A 14119-nucleotide genomic window follows, 5' to 3' on the forward strand; every position below is an offset into this window, starting at 1 on the left:
TGTATGCAATAAATTCTTTGGAGGTTAAAAAAGCATTGATAATCTTTCATACATTTAATCACTGATTAATTGCAATTTTTAACATTACACTTCATATAGTAGATTATTTTTCAATATAATATGAAGCATTCTTATCTGAAAAGACGTGTTCGTTTTTTGTTTTTCAAAATGAGTTACGCATGATGAGTGTTTAAATGCGTCTGATATTAAGGCGCCAAATGGACATTATGTTTGATTTAAAAACAATAATAAAGTAATAATGAAATAACAATAATACGTTTCGATTAAACTGAGGGAACCAGAAATGCGCGTATACCACTTTCTACCACGGTACTACTGACGAAAAAATGCGCACCTGGATGAGTAAACTCTGCACGGGCGACATCCCAATGAAATAAGCCACACTATGCCGACAATACAGCGTCGAACTACTGGTTGACAACTGGAAATATGTTTCCTGTAGGTTCATTACTAGCTATACAGGATCAGGTTATACCAACCAAAAATTACCTGAAATATATCGTCAAAGACCCTCAGTGTTGTTCTGAAGCTATTTCCTTGTGGCATTTTTATGATTAATTATTTATATGGGAAATAAGCCACAATTAAAATGAAAAAATAATTTTATTAATTATTTAAACAATAAAATTATTTTTTTCATTTTAATTGTGGCTTATTTCCCATATAAATAATTAAAGACCCTCAGGTCCAAAACGACAAATGCCGGTATGGATTTCAAGCCCAGTGGAAACCAACCAACATCTAATCGTGCAGTAGAATCTATAAGACCATGCAGAAAGCTGTTAGTCTCGACGGCCTGATCTGTACGAAAATTTTTAGGAGATACTCCAGCATACCACGTCGCCTAGGGCTCGATAGCACGGAAAGTGTCCCACCAGAGCTCAATCTTTTTGATACAGTAGGTATCTGGGATTAGTGAATTTTCCCTTTAGATGGACCATGCAGAAAGTTGTGTTACTCGCGACGTCCAGATCCGTACGAGAATTTTTGGGAGATATTCCGACATACCAAGTTATCTAGGGCTCGATACCAGGGAAAGAGTCCCACCAGAGCTCAATCCTTTTGGTACCGTAGGTATCTGGTATGTCCTGCTGGGGGTGGAGAACGAAAGTTTAGTTGTTCTTACCAACTGTCTAGTAATTATTTGCCAGTTAATGGTGGATGGAATGATGACGTGGTCGCCCCCCCCCCCCACACACATTATCATGCAGATAAGTCAGTTGCCTTACGGACCCTGCCTGACTGCATGCGTGGGTGGGATAGCGAGACCGGGTCACAGTATAAAGAGGGACAGTAAAACCACTTCTCTGTCGACACTTTGATCTCAAGAAGTAATACCGGCAGTACGCACTTGATAATTCACCAGTGGTGGATGAGGATTTTTCCTGTTAAAATCCGTACGTTTCTTTGCGACTAGCAATGCGAGAGTGGGGCAAAAGCGACTAAGAACATTGCGCGGTCGTCATGCGCGACTACAGATTTTACTTCCAATTTCTCGAAGAGTGGTTCTACTGTCCCTCTTTATACTGTGACCGGGTTGCCATGACAGTCACGAGCGCACGCAGAGAGTGCTGGATGGGGGTGACGGGCAAAGCTGGTGGGTCAGAAGGCCTATTCGCGATGTATGCCCTGAACGTACCCAGAGGGAGATCGCCTGCGCATTAGGTTTTTGGAAGGAAATATTCGACCTTATTGAATGTCCAATTTTGTAATGCGCAGGCGTTGTCCCTCTGGGTACGTTCGGGGTATACAGCGCGTATAGGCCTAGAGCTATGCCCGCTAAAGTCGGTTCCAGGCCCGCCGGTTGTAGAAAGAGGTGGTGAGTTTAGTTGGTAGGCGGCTCGATGCGGTTAGGCGTAGAGAGTTGAATCCAACACGCCTGACATGTTCCCAGAAGTCTTTAGAAGATTCTCACCTCGCAAAAAAAAGGTATCTGGGATGAGTGAATTTTCCCATTTGATGGAGTATGAGCCGTATGTCTAAATCTGGGGATAATAATAAAACAAGTATTTCTAATTCACATTACTATTCCTGTGCCGCTTATAGTATTACGCTGTATGTCGTGTTTGTATCCGTACAATAATAAACAGACAGATTTTGGATAATTGCCTTTATTTTGGATGTTAATATTTCCTAAGTTGGTTCTTGATGAAATTGTTGAACTGTAAATTCCCATGTAATAATTAAATCTACATCCCTGTATTCGTTTTGTGGTTCTACATCCTTTCCGTCTGTCTATTACAGATTATATATTCAAGCTAACCAGACATTATGTAAAGATATTACATTCTCAAAACCACTACCGAATACTTAATCAAATATCCAGATTTGAAATTAACCGTATGATAGTTTTTATTGCATAGGGGCACATACATACAAGAGGTTAAAGAGAGTGCCTTCATTATAATACATAATGTTCAAAGGGCATCATCATTTATTTGAGTTGATGACGAAGAAAGAAGAACAGAACCGACCATTGTGTCGTAGGAGTCCTTGAATACTATTAAAGATTTACATAGTAACATAATGCAGAAATCGAGACGAACCATCACACGTGTTCCTTTTTATTCTCAGTGGCGTTCGTTAAACAATAGAAAATAATTTTGATTCCATAATTATGTTGAATATATTATATTGCTTGTAATGTATCTTCTTCTTCATGTACCATGTCCTTTCAGAACGTTGGTTACCATCATAGCTGTCTTAATTTTATTCACTGCCTCCCTAAATAGCATGCTTGTATCAACACCATACCAATCTCGCAAGTTCTTCAACCATGAGGTTCTTCTTCGTCCTGGACTGCGTTTGCCTGCTATTTTCCTTGCATGATATTTTGCAGCAACCCATATTTGGGACCTCTCATTACATGTCTGAAATATTCCAGCTTTCTCTGCCTGATGCTTTTATACTCAGTAGTCTTGCTGAGACGTTTTAGTATTGTGGAGTTTCGAATATTCTCCACACAGGAAACTTTTAAAATTCTTCTATAGCACCACATTTCGAAAGCCTCAAGGCGATTTAGATCGATCTTATTCACAGTCCAGGACTCGACACCATAAAGTAAGACCGAGAACACGTAGCAGCGAAGTAGGCGGATCTTCAATGCCATTGTAATGTATGTCTTGGTGTAATTAACATTGTTCTCTACATTACATATAATTGAAACACAATACAATAATGAATTCTACAATAATGAATTCTTTATTAATTAAAGAAGATACAACTACATACTAGGTGTTCTCAACACCTTATCAGACATTCGAGTCTATTGCGATGTAGTAATGGATTAAAATTCATAATTTTCTCTTCTCAGAATATCAACGAAAAATGGGGATATGGTGATTGACGTTCTTGTGTTCAACGGGTTTGGTTATTGGTCTAAGAAACTTGCATTATATACAAAAATAAGGTGTAAAATATTCTAATACAACCGTATGTAAGTAGTGTATTTTAACGATATTGCTTTAAAAACATGCCTTCAATATTAATAGTTTCTCTTTACACCGCTAGTGGAGTTTAGAAGAGTATAAAAGGGGCCTACTGTAGACAAAGAATAAAGAATGTAAGAGTACCAGTGCTACGCGCCAAACTGGGCTTACCCAGTTCTTCATCTTAGACAGTAGACTGATTAAATATTATTAGATCGACTCAAAGCAGCTATAGCAAACTTATTTTGGCCGTAAGACAATAGTGGCAAAATAAATAGCTTTTTGCGCTTTCATTTACATAGAGGGAGCATTTGATAATACATCATTTGAATCCATAAAAAGAGCAATAGTTAACAGGAGTCAGGAGTATTGAAGCCTCACTAATGCAATGGATTCAGTCAATGCTAAAAACCAGATTTATCACTGCTAGCATTGGGGTCGACAATCGGAGTCAACAAAAGAGATTCTAAAATTATAGAGGCTATTTATTGGAATCAGACAGCAATCATAACTAGAAAACTGGAATATTTGGGTCACATTACCAGAGGAGAAAAATACGAGTTGCTGAGAATTATTATGCAAGGAAGGATCCAAGGAAGAAGAAGCATAGGAAGAAGACGCATCTCCTGGCTGAGGAACCTTAGAGAATGGTTTAACTGTTTGTAGTTCATTACAACTGTTCAGAGCAGCAGCCAACAAAGTGACCATAGCCATTATGATATCCAACCTCCGATAGGAGAGGGAACTTTAAGAAGAAGAAGCAATCATAAAGACCAATGGTAACACGTCGAGGCCAATTGAAATACAACGAGGTGTTAGACAGGGTTGTGTGTTATCACCCATACTGTTTAACGTCTACTCTGAGGTAATATTTGCGAACGCTTTATCACACTCTTTAGAAGGAATCAGGATAAACGGTCAAAGAGAACATCCGCTATGCAGATGACACGGTATTAATGACTGATTCGGACCATAGTCTGCAGATACTGTTGGATAGGGTTACTGAGAGTTGTGAAAAATGTGGATGAAGATCAATACTGCGAAAACCAAAGTTATGAAAATATCAAGGAACAAAAATTTACCTCTTCCAATATATGTGAAACACCAACAGCTTGAATACGTAAGCCAATACAAATATCTTGGTTCCTGGTTCAACAATCAACTTGATTATAAACAAGAAGTAAGGGCGAGAATAGAGATAGCCCGAGAGGGGTTTATCAAAATGAAAAGCTTATTTTGTAACAGTAGCATTAGTATCAGCCTTAGATGTCGTTTTCTGCATTGCTATGTGTGGTCAATATTTTTGTATGGAACGGAGGCCTGGACACTCAACACAACACTGATGAACAAGTTAGAAGCCTGTGAACTCTGGCTTTATAGAAGAATCTTGAAAATACCTTGGACATCCCACACCACCAACGAAGATGTTCTGAGGAGAATAGGTACAGATAGGAAACTGCTGAAAATCATTAAAGTCAGAAAAGTTAGCTAACTGGGACACATAATGAGAAACGTAAAGTACCGCCTCGCGCAACTGATCATCCATGGTAGGACACTTACTAAGTTGCATAATTCTGGTTTTACAACCCTTGATGAACCCTAGGGACAACCAAGACCAGACTATATCTAGTCTCATGCAAACTGCTCTTAACGAAATTAAAAACTGGTACTCGAAACAGAGTTTAATACGTTCAGGCCCGGGTGGCATCAATATGATGCGTCACTAAACCGTACTCTTGGGACAGTGAGGCATCACTCTAATGCCACACTACAGTGATAAAAAAATTCCGACCAATAGACAAGAAAAAAAAAACACCGGTTTATAGCGTTCTGCGCCTTCCGGTTCCTATTCTCCAGCCGCGTCGATCTGTACAATCTACTGGTCGGAGATCTCTCTCAGACATGGCTTTCTGGATTCCACTTATCCAGGTTGTTTTCGGTCTGCCCCTTTTCCTTCTTTCCGAGGTTTGCCATTCCAATATTAGCTTTGGGAGTCGATGTTCCTCCATTCTTTGCACATGGCCATACCAACAAAGCTGTTTTTGTTGGACTTCTTCAATTAGTTTGCTTTTCTATTCATAATATCTCGTACCCGTTCATTTGTTATATGTGAGAGTCTGGAGATGCAGGCCGATCTTCGCCAGAAATCCATTTCCAGTGCGAGCAACTTCTGTTCTGTTCGCTTATTCAGTTGTCAGGTTTCACATCCCTACAGTACCACGCTTTTAAAGATGCTATTATAAAGCTGTGTTTTCTTTTCTTTTGATATGGTTTTTGACCAAAGTAGTGAGTTCAAAGCTCCTATTACCTTCTTTCCTTTCATAATTCTTTCCTCTATTTTGAATTCTGTCCTTCCACTTTGTTGGATTCTCGTTCCAAGGTATACGTAATCAGAGCTTGGCTCGATAACCATATCATCCTCTAGTTGTAACTCACTTTTCTGTCCTCCTATACACATATATTTGGTTTTCTTTATATTAACGTATAGGCCCCATTTTTTTGTATTCTCGAAACAGCCGGTTTGTCATAAATATTAGATCATCTTTATCCTGGGCAATCACCACCTGATCGTCAGCAAAATGTAGTGTGTATAGTGTTGAGTCGTCGTTTAGCTGTATCCCCATTCCAGAACACGATTTCCGCCACTTATTCAAGACCTCATTTATATAGATTTTAAACAGCGTTGGCGATAAGCTGCATCCCTGTCGTAGTCCCTTATTAAATACAATTATAATATTATATATAAATACAATTTATAATGCTGCAATTATGAATGGCATCACATTAGACTATGCCAAAGAAGTGAAGTATCTGAGGGTAACCCCAGATTAAAAAACCTAGTTGGCCACCTAAAAATCTTGGAAAAAATACAAGGACAGGGATACTGTAAATTAAATACATAGATACTATATTATTTCCTTTTTGGAAGAGAACTTTTATAATAATAAAAAATAACTTTTTAATTCGATCCAGTTGATCTTTTGCATAATAAATTTCTTTGATAAATATAAATATACGTAAAACCAAATATTGATACACGTCGCTTCTTTTTGCGAAACGCTCTCTCCGCCGATGATTGCCAAACGTGGTATTTCGTTCGAAATGTAAATATGTACAAACTGTCCTGTCCGACAGGATCAAATAAGATGAATCTGCCGGATAAAATTACATCGCTACCACCTACCACCCACGTTTCGAATAAATACCTCCTCATTGCTATTAAAAAAATTGAAAACAAACAGTTGATGCTGTCAGTCATAAAAGCAAAACAATAGAATAAAAATATTGTATTACGAATAGTATCAACAAGTAGTACAATAATTATGTTTTGTGAAAAAAACTTTTAACTAAACCAAACGCAATCGTTTTTATTTTTCATTTATTTTTGAGCTCTACTTAAATTTTTTATCATAAACGCGGTGTTACACTTATTTTTATTGATGCTTTTAACGTTCTAATACCTGTTTCAAAATTATCACTCCCCCCCTTAACAAATTATTTTTATACTTCTTTTATAGTAAGTTTGCATTTTAACATTGTTTTCAATTATACAGTGAGGACGTAAACGTTTGCATAAATTAATTTTTTCACGAATCGGCGATTTTGGAAATAAATCCAGAAAAAGGTCAATTTTTATTTTTAGATTATAATTGTTTGGCATATATATCATACTAGTGACGTCATCCATCGGGGCGTTATGTAGTAATCGATGATTTTTTTAAATGAGAATAGGAGTCGTGTGCTAGCTAATTTGAAAGGTTATTCAATTACTAAGTACTAAGTACCTCTTTTGATACATATTTTAATTTTTATATTACTGCTCCTTCTTCTTCTATTTTTATATTGAAATAACAACATGAACGTCTCCTACTAAACTTGCGCGGTCGATACAGATAGGAATCACGAATAAAAAAAAGAACATAAACTAACTAGAAGGAAAGTAGCAATCATATATGTCAGTAAACGTTACTTTGCACTAATTGTAATGCGTTTGTCATGTAAAAGTTATCGACTAGTTAACAAGTTACGGTAGGTGATTCGTAAAACGTATCTAATTGCACATGAGATAGGTACTCTTCTAATGGCCGACGTGTTTTTTCGAATGATAATGCAGTTGTTTCAAGATAATTGCACGTCAACATAATGTGGGCGATATCATGACGTTGTTAACAAATTATCAGAAGATTTTAGAGGGTGATATTAGCCATTAGCCTCAACCAATATACGACACAAAAGTACGAACTACTAAACTATACAGGATCTCTCTCTCTCTCTTCAGTCCTGACCCCTGGAGGAAGTGCATGATCATCCTCATGTCGTATATTGTCCGTCTCCAAAGATGTCTGTCTCTGGTCATTTCTTTTTAACCCATATCGCTGTAATTTGGATCGATCTTGGTGGGGATCTTCTTCGTGATCTTCGGCCTTCTATCTTTTTTTGAATAATAAGTCTTTCCATGTTTTTTGTGTTTGCTCTAATAACATCTCCAAAGTATTTCAATTGTTGTAAATGGACTTTGCTGAAGAGCCGTTTTCTGACCTTTATTTGTGTCCACACGGAATTCGTAACATTACATTTCAGTGGATATGTATCATCTAAATCTACATGATACTGCATGACATGACCAATAATAATAATATTTCGATACGTTCCTCTATCTTTACAGACAGGGAAATTAAGGCTATAAAATGTAACAAAATATACGATATGGCTAAGTCCATAATTTTATCCAGAAATTCAAAAGACGTAAACCACGGTACCATTAATGTCAGTACTAACTCAGCTTGTAAAACAAGAAAATTTGGAAAGGTAGAAGGAACAGATTCAGAAAATTCCGCGAAGGAATCGACTCAACGCCTACGGCAGCAAAACTACATAAGCTTACGTCATTGAAAATGTTAGATATGTCAAAAACGAAACCGTTTACAGAATAAACGGAATGGATGTCCTCAGAAATTGAATCAATAGAGGGGGAAAGGCAGTTTTTGTTTTTATTTGCTTCAGAGTTGGATCACCATCTACAGATAGCTATTTCTGCATCTCATGCTTCATCGGTGTAGCTATGCAGTCCCAACTCTGAAACAAAAATCAACAAGCCTGTCTTTTTAAGGGAAATCACCACGATGCTGTAATTCCACCTTTGAGACACAAAACAGCGACATCTCTAGTAAAACGAGGAACACGACGAAAAGACCCAGATGCAAAGTTTACTGTAATAAAACAATTAAAATAATTGAAATAAAACAATAAACAATATTTTAAATCTAAGACTTTTCGTCGAAAAAAACTGCTTTCTGGTTACATCCTGAATCTCCGGCTTTAACAATTTATGCGACTGCATAGCTACGCCGATGAAGCATGAGATGCAGAAATAGCTATCTGGAGATGGTGGTCCAACTCTGAGTCTAATAAAAACAAAAACTGCCTTTCCCCCTTGTTCTTCTTTACTCATATTTTTGAGTAATCGAAACTGTTTTTCGGCATTTTTCCTAGACGAAAAGGGAGTAGATACGTGACCGTTGTCCTTTCTACTTTCTTCTATATTCGTCGTCTCCGTGCTTATAAATTGTTAAAGCCGGAGATTCAGGATGTAACCAGAAAGCAGTTTCTTTGGGCATAGGTAAATTGAGTCCCGTATACCTGAATTAAGAAGGGTCAAAATATTTAGATGGTCGAATTGAGTCCCTGGCATCGTAATCCTTCTAATTACCTTTTAATAGCTTTTTAATTTGTAAGTATTTTGTTGGTTATGCATTTATGGTAATCAAATATAAAAAGTATAATAATAATATCGTATGGCATTTTTGCCGGGGAGATCCTTTCGGATAGTTCCAGCGCCATTTACATCTTTAACCCTGTTTTAAGTAACTAGTGCCGATGTACATTAGCCCAGGGGGACCGACGGCTTTACATGCTCTCCGAGGCACGGTGAGACGGCTCGTGTCATTATTGGAAATGAAAATGGTTTGTCTTTGGCAGGGCTCGAACCCACGTCTACTGGCGTATGAGGCCGGCGTTTATGCCGTTACTCCACGGCCGCTCACGAAATATAAAAAATATAAAAAGTAATAGGTATGTACACTACAAAATATTTAGTAAAGAGTGCGATCTATCTGTATATGATACGGTGTTAAGTTGATTGCCAAAATTAGTTCTGTGAAAATTGTTCTTAGTGGAGAAGGAAAACAATTGATTGTGTTGAATGGCTTCAAATATCGTTTTCACAAATTTTTAAAAAATGACTGCAAGCGTTGGATTTGTTGCACGCAGACGAAAGAAAAATGTAAAGCATTTTTAAAAACCCAAGGGGACAACGTAGTGACGGAAATTATGGATGACCACAATCATTGTGAATTAAACAAAGATGTACTCAATCGTCAAATGTTAAGTAAAAAAAAATGTTAACTCCTTGAAGCGAAAGACCGTAGAAGATATCAGTGAACGACCTATGAAAATGGGTGATATGAAAAATATTCATGAGGAATCACGAAATGGCGATATTAGTACCTTGACAACCAAAGATGTGGAATTGGTCCGAAAAATATGTATAACGCCCGACGATCTTTTCTGCCTAAATCGTCAAAAAGTATGGAAGAAACTCATTAAGAACATCACAATATTTTAGTGAAAACCAACAAAAACGAGCATTTACTAATGGTAAACGACATAGAATTCAAAATTATTATGTATTATGTTTTCCTGCAACAGCAATTTACAATTTTTAGCAGGTTTGGCCACCATTTGTACTTATAGATGGAACTTTTGAATGTTGCCCAAAGCTCTTTAAGCAAATGTTCTCCATCCATGGTCTAAAAGAAGATAATTATATACCTTTGGTTTTCTTCTCATTGCCAAATAGAGAAAAACATACATATATATAGACTGGTGTTCAAATACCTTACTTAGCATGGATTTAGCATGTAAATGTAGGTTATATTGTTTACTGTAAATATTTGAGGTATTTCTTTTTGGTAATAAAATTATATGTTATAAAATAAGTTATTGTTTTCTCATTCCTAAAAAACATTACGTACACCGACTAAGCCCCAAGTAGGCACGGACTCAATTTACCCATCTTCGGGACTCAACTCAGCTATTGGAAAGACGGATTATAAATTTTGGGACTCAACTAGGTTACTCCGGTTTCTTTCGACGAAAAGTCTTAGATTTAAAATATCGTTTATTGTTTTATTTTAATTATTTTAATTGTTTTATTACAGTAAACTTTGCATCTGGGTCTTTTCGTCGTCTTCCTCGTTTTAATCAATAGAGTTGCATCAATTGCCAAGCACGTATGCAGCAGCAGATGTTTGAACTTGGCAATAAATATCTTCCAGTTACACAAATTCATATGAGTAGCTTAGAACAGGGAAACATATCAGAAATTGGAGAAAGGCTCGAGCTAACCTTTAGAAAAAACTGTGGATAAATATATCAGCCCCACCAGACCGGAATGGGACGTTTCATCGCCGCCGGTTCATCGCCGCCGTTTCGATGCCGCCGGTTCATCGCCAGTCCATTTCATCGCCGTCCGTTTCATCGCCAGTTACTCAGTCGATCTTGTATTATGGGAGATGACACGACACGACGTTAAATTCAGTTTAAAACTTATGACAAATAAAAAGATAAAAAATATTATTATATTAATTTACTGTTCTATTTCTACTTCCCCTAAATTTGATACTAACTAGTATTAAATTTGTAGTGTTAAATTATATTTTTTATTATAATAGTTTAAAAGTCTATTAAAAGATTAAGTATGGCAACGGAAATGGTCATATTTCGCATTTCATAGAATTCCTAATTAATACTAAAAATAAATAATAAATGTAACTGTCGAAAATTGGTCGAAAATTCGGAAATATATCAGTAAGCGATTAACTGACTGGCGATGAACCGACCGGCGATGAATCGGCCGGCGATGAATCAGCTGGCGATGAACTGGCGGCATCGAAACGGCGGCGATGAAACGTCCTAGACCCCACCAGCCAGCATGCTGTGTAAGCGTTAAAATTGACAGAACCCTCATTGGCATAATATGTACGATGAAATGTATCATGCGTTTAATCCTTCAGAGGACAGGTGAGACCAGTCAGGACTCACCCATCTGGAAAAATACAATGTAATTATTTCGCCAGTCCGCTGAAGAGTTTTATCAAAGAAATAAATAGTAGTGCTTGCCTTTCTAAATATAGAAGAAGTATTTGATAACATTCCACGTGAAACAGGATTTGATAAAAACCTGCCGGGGTCAAAGTATCCTGCCAAGGTATGATGATAAGATTAAAATATGATTCTGACTGTCAAGCAGCCATTAAAGCACTGAAGTTACGTGTGATCAGCTCCAAAAAAATAGAGAGCATAGGGAAATTTATTACCTATCCTTCAAAAACGCGGATTCGAAGCGTATAATGGCATTTGGAATCTGGGCCTATCGTAAAATGCTGTTACGCATACCATAGACCGCACATCGCACAAATAGATAATTCAGTACCAGAAATAAAAACTAGACTCAAAAAAAGCTATTAACCAAAATACATATACTGAGATATTTTAGACATATAACTAGAAGAGAAGGCAACGTCGCGGTCAAAAGATTGAGAGGAAAATCTCTAGCACATAGAAATATACAGAAACCAGTTTGCTACAGAAAATACAGGAATAAAGAGACCAACGCTCATATGGTATTCATCTTGAGAAAGCATATGATAGAGTTCCTCGAGAGATTCTGTGGTGGGCACTCAATAAGAAAGGAGTCCCTGGCGAATATATAAAGATTGTGAGAGATATGTATGAGGGAGTAACGACTAGTGTTAGGACAGGTGTGGGAGAGACTGATAAATTTCAGGTGAAAGTAGGATTGGAGCAAGGCTCGGTGCTTAGTCCTTATTTTTATTCTCATTAGTTTTGGACCAGATAACAGTGAAACTACAGAGTAGCATTCCATGGTGCCTAATGTTTGCTGATGATGTGTTAATGGGAAATAGTGAAAGAGACTTGAACAAAAACTTGAACAGTTGAGACAAGCTCTGGAGGAAAAAAGTTTAAAACTTAGTAGGACAAAAACAGAGTAATTGGAATGTTCATTTAAAGATGGAGTTACTACAAATAAAATGGTATCTTTGGATGGTGAAATGATTGTGAAAAGCAATAGTTTTAAGGACCTAGGATCGTATTACAGAGTAATGGAGAAATAGATGGAGATGCATGCAGTAGAATTAGGGCTGGATGGATGAAGTGGAAAGAAGCGAGTGGTGTGTTGTGTGACAGAAAAATTCCAATGACGCTGAAGGGAAAATTCTATAAAACAGCCATAAGACCGGCTATGATGTACGGAACTGAATGTGGGGCAGTGAAAAAGAAAGAGGAACAACGAATGCATGTGGGGGAAATGAGAATGCTTAGATAGATGAGTGGAGTGACAAAGAAGGATAAAATTAGAAATGAGTATATTAGGGGAAGTCTAAGTGTGGCGCCAATTGATGCCAAAATGAGAGAGCATAGGTTAAGATGGTTTGGTCATGTTCAACGTCGAGACGTTAATCACCCAATACGAAGAATAGCTGAAGTGCAGATTCCTGGAAGGAGTAGGAGAGGAAGACTAAAGAAGACCTGGGGGGAAGACGATAAGGCAGGACATGTTGATAAAGGGGATTAACATTGATATGACCCAAGATAGAATTTTGTGGAGAAATGCAATTAGGGAAGCCGACCCCGCATAGGGATAAGGCAAAGAGAATGATGATTAATTTTTTTTGTACGCATTATCACGTTGGAGAGTGAGATCAACATATTTTTTGTAACTTAATAAAAACAATACGATCAACAAAGATTTATGAGGCAATGACGAAGAAACCTTGAAATTTTCATTTATCTGGCTCGTGTCATATTTTGTGTCTTTTTGCGCCAATTCTTTCCCCATCGAATGAATGGTAGTTGAATGAAGACAACATAACGAGCAAAAGATACAGAAGATCTCTAGCAGGACGGTCGGACCAAATAATGGAACTGACGACAGAAGAGAGATAATTAGATAAAAATAGGCAAACAAATTACATAACGCCCCTACATATAGGAGAAAAGATAGAGGATGGGGTTACAAAGGAAAGTAGTAGAAGCTATGCCATAAAGCATTAGCATTTAAATGCCTTTTTATGAAAAATTAAAACCGTCATCTGTAAGTGCAGCAATAAAACATAATCATTATCATCTTTATGCCCTTTTGGTGTAAAATTGCTTTCATCGACAGAAACCACTTTTTTTGTACGCATTATCATTATCACGTTGGAGAGTAAGATCAACAAATTTTTTTGTAACTGGGTAATGTTTAGTAACTTTTGTAACTAATATGAGGTAATGACGAAGAAACCTTGAAATTTTCACTTATCAGGCTCGTGTCGTATTTTGTGTCTTTTCGCGCCAATTCTTTCCTTCTCGAGCCCCACCTACACGAATGAATGGTAGTCGAATGAAGGCAACATAGCGAGCAAAAGATCCAGAAGAAGATCTCTAGCAGGACGGTCGGACCAAATAAAGGAAATGGCAGAAGAGAGATAATTATGATAATTCAAGATAAAAATAGGTAAACAAGTTACATGACGCCCCTACATATATAGGAGAAAAGATAGAGGATGAGGTTACAAAGGAAAGTAGTACATAAAAGCTATGCC

Source organism: Diabrotica virgifera, chromosome 3 (assembly GCF_917563875.1).
Source record: "Diabrotica virgifera virgifera chromosome 3, PGI_DIABVI_V3a".
NCBI lineage: Eukaryota > Metazoa > Arthropoda > Insecta > Coleoptera > Chrysomelidae > Diabrotica > Diabrotica virgifera.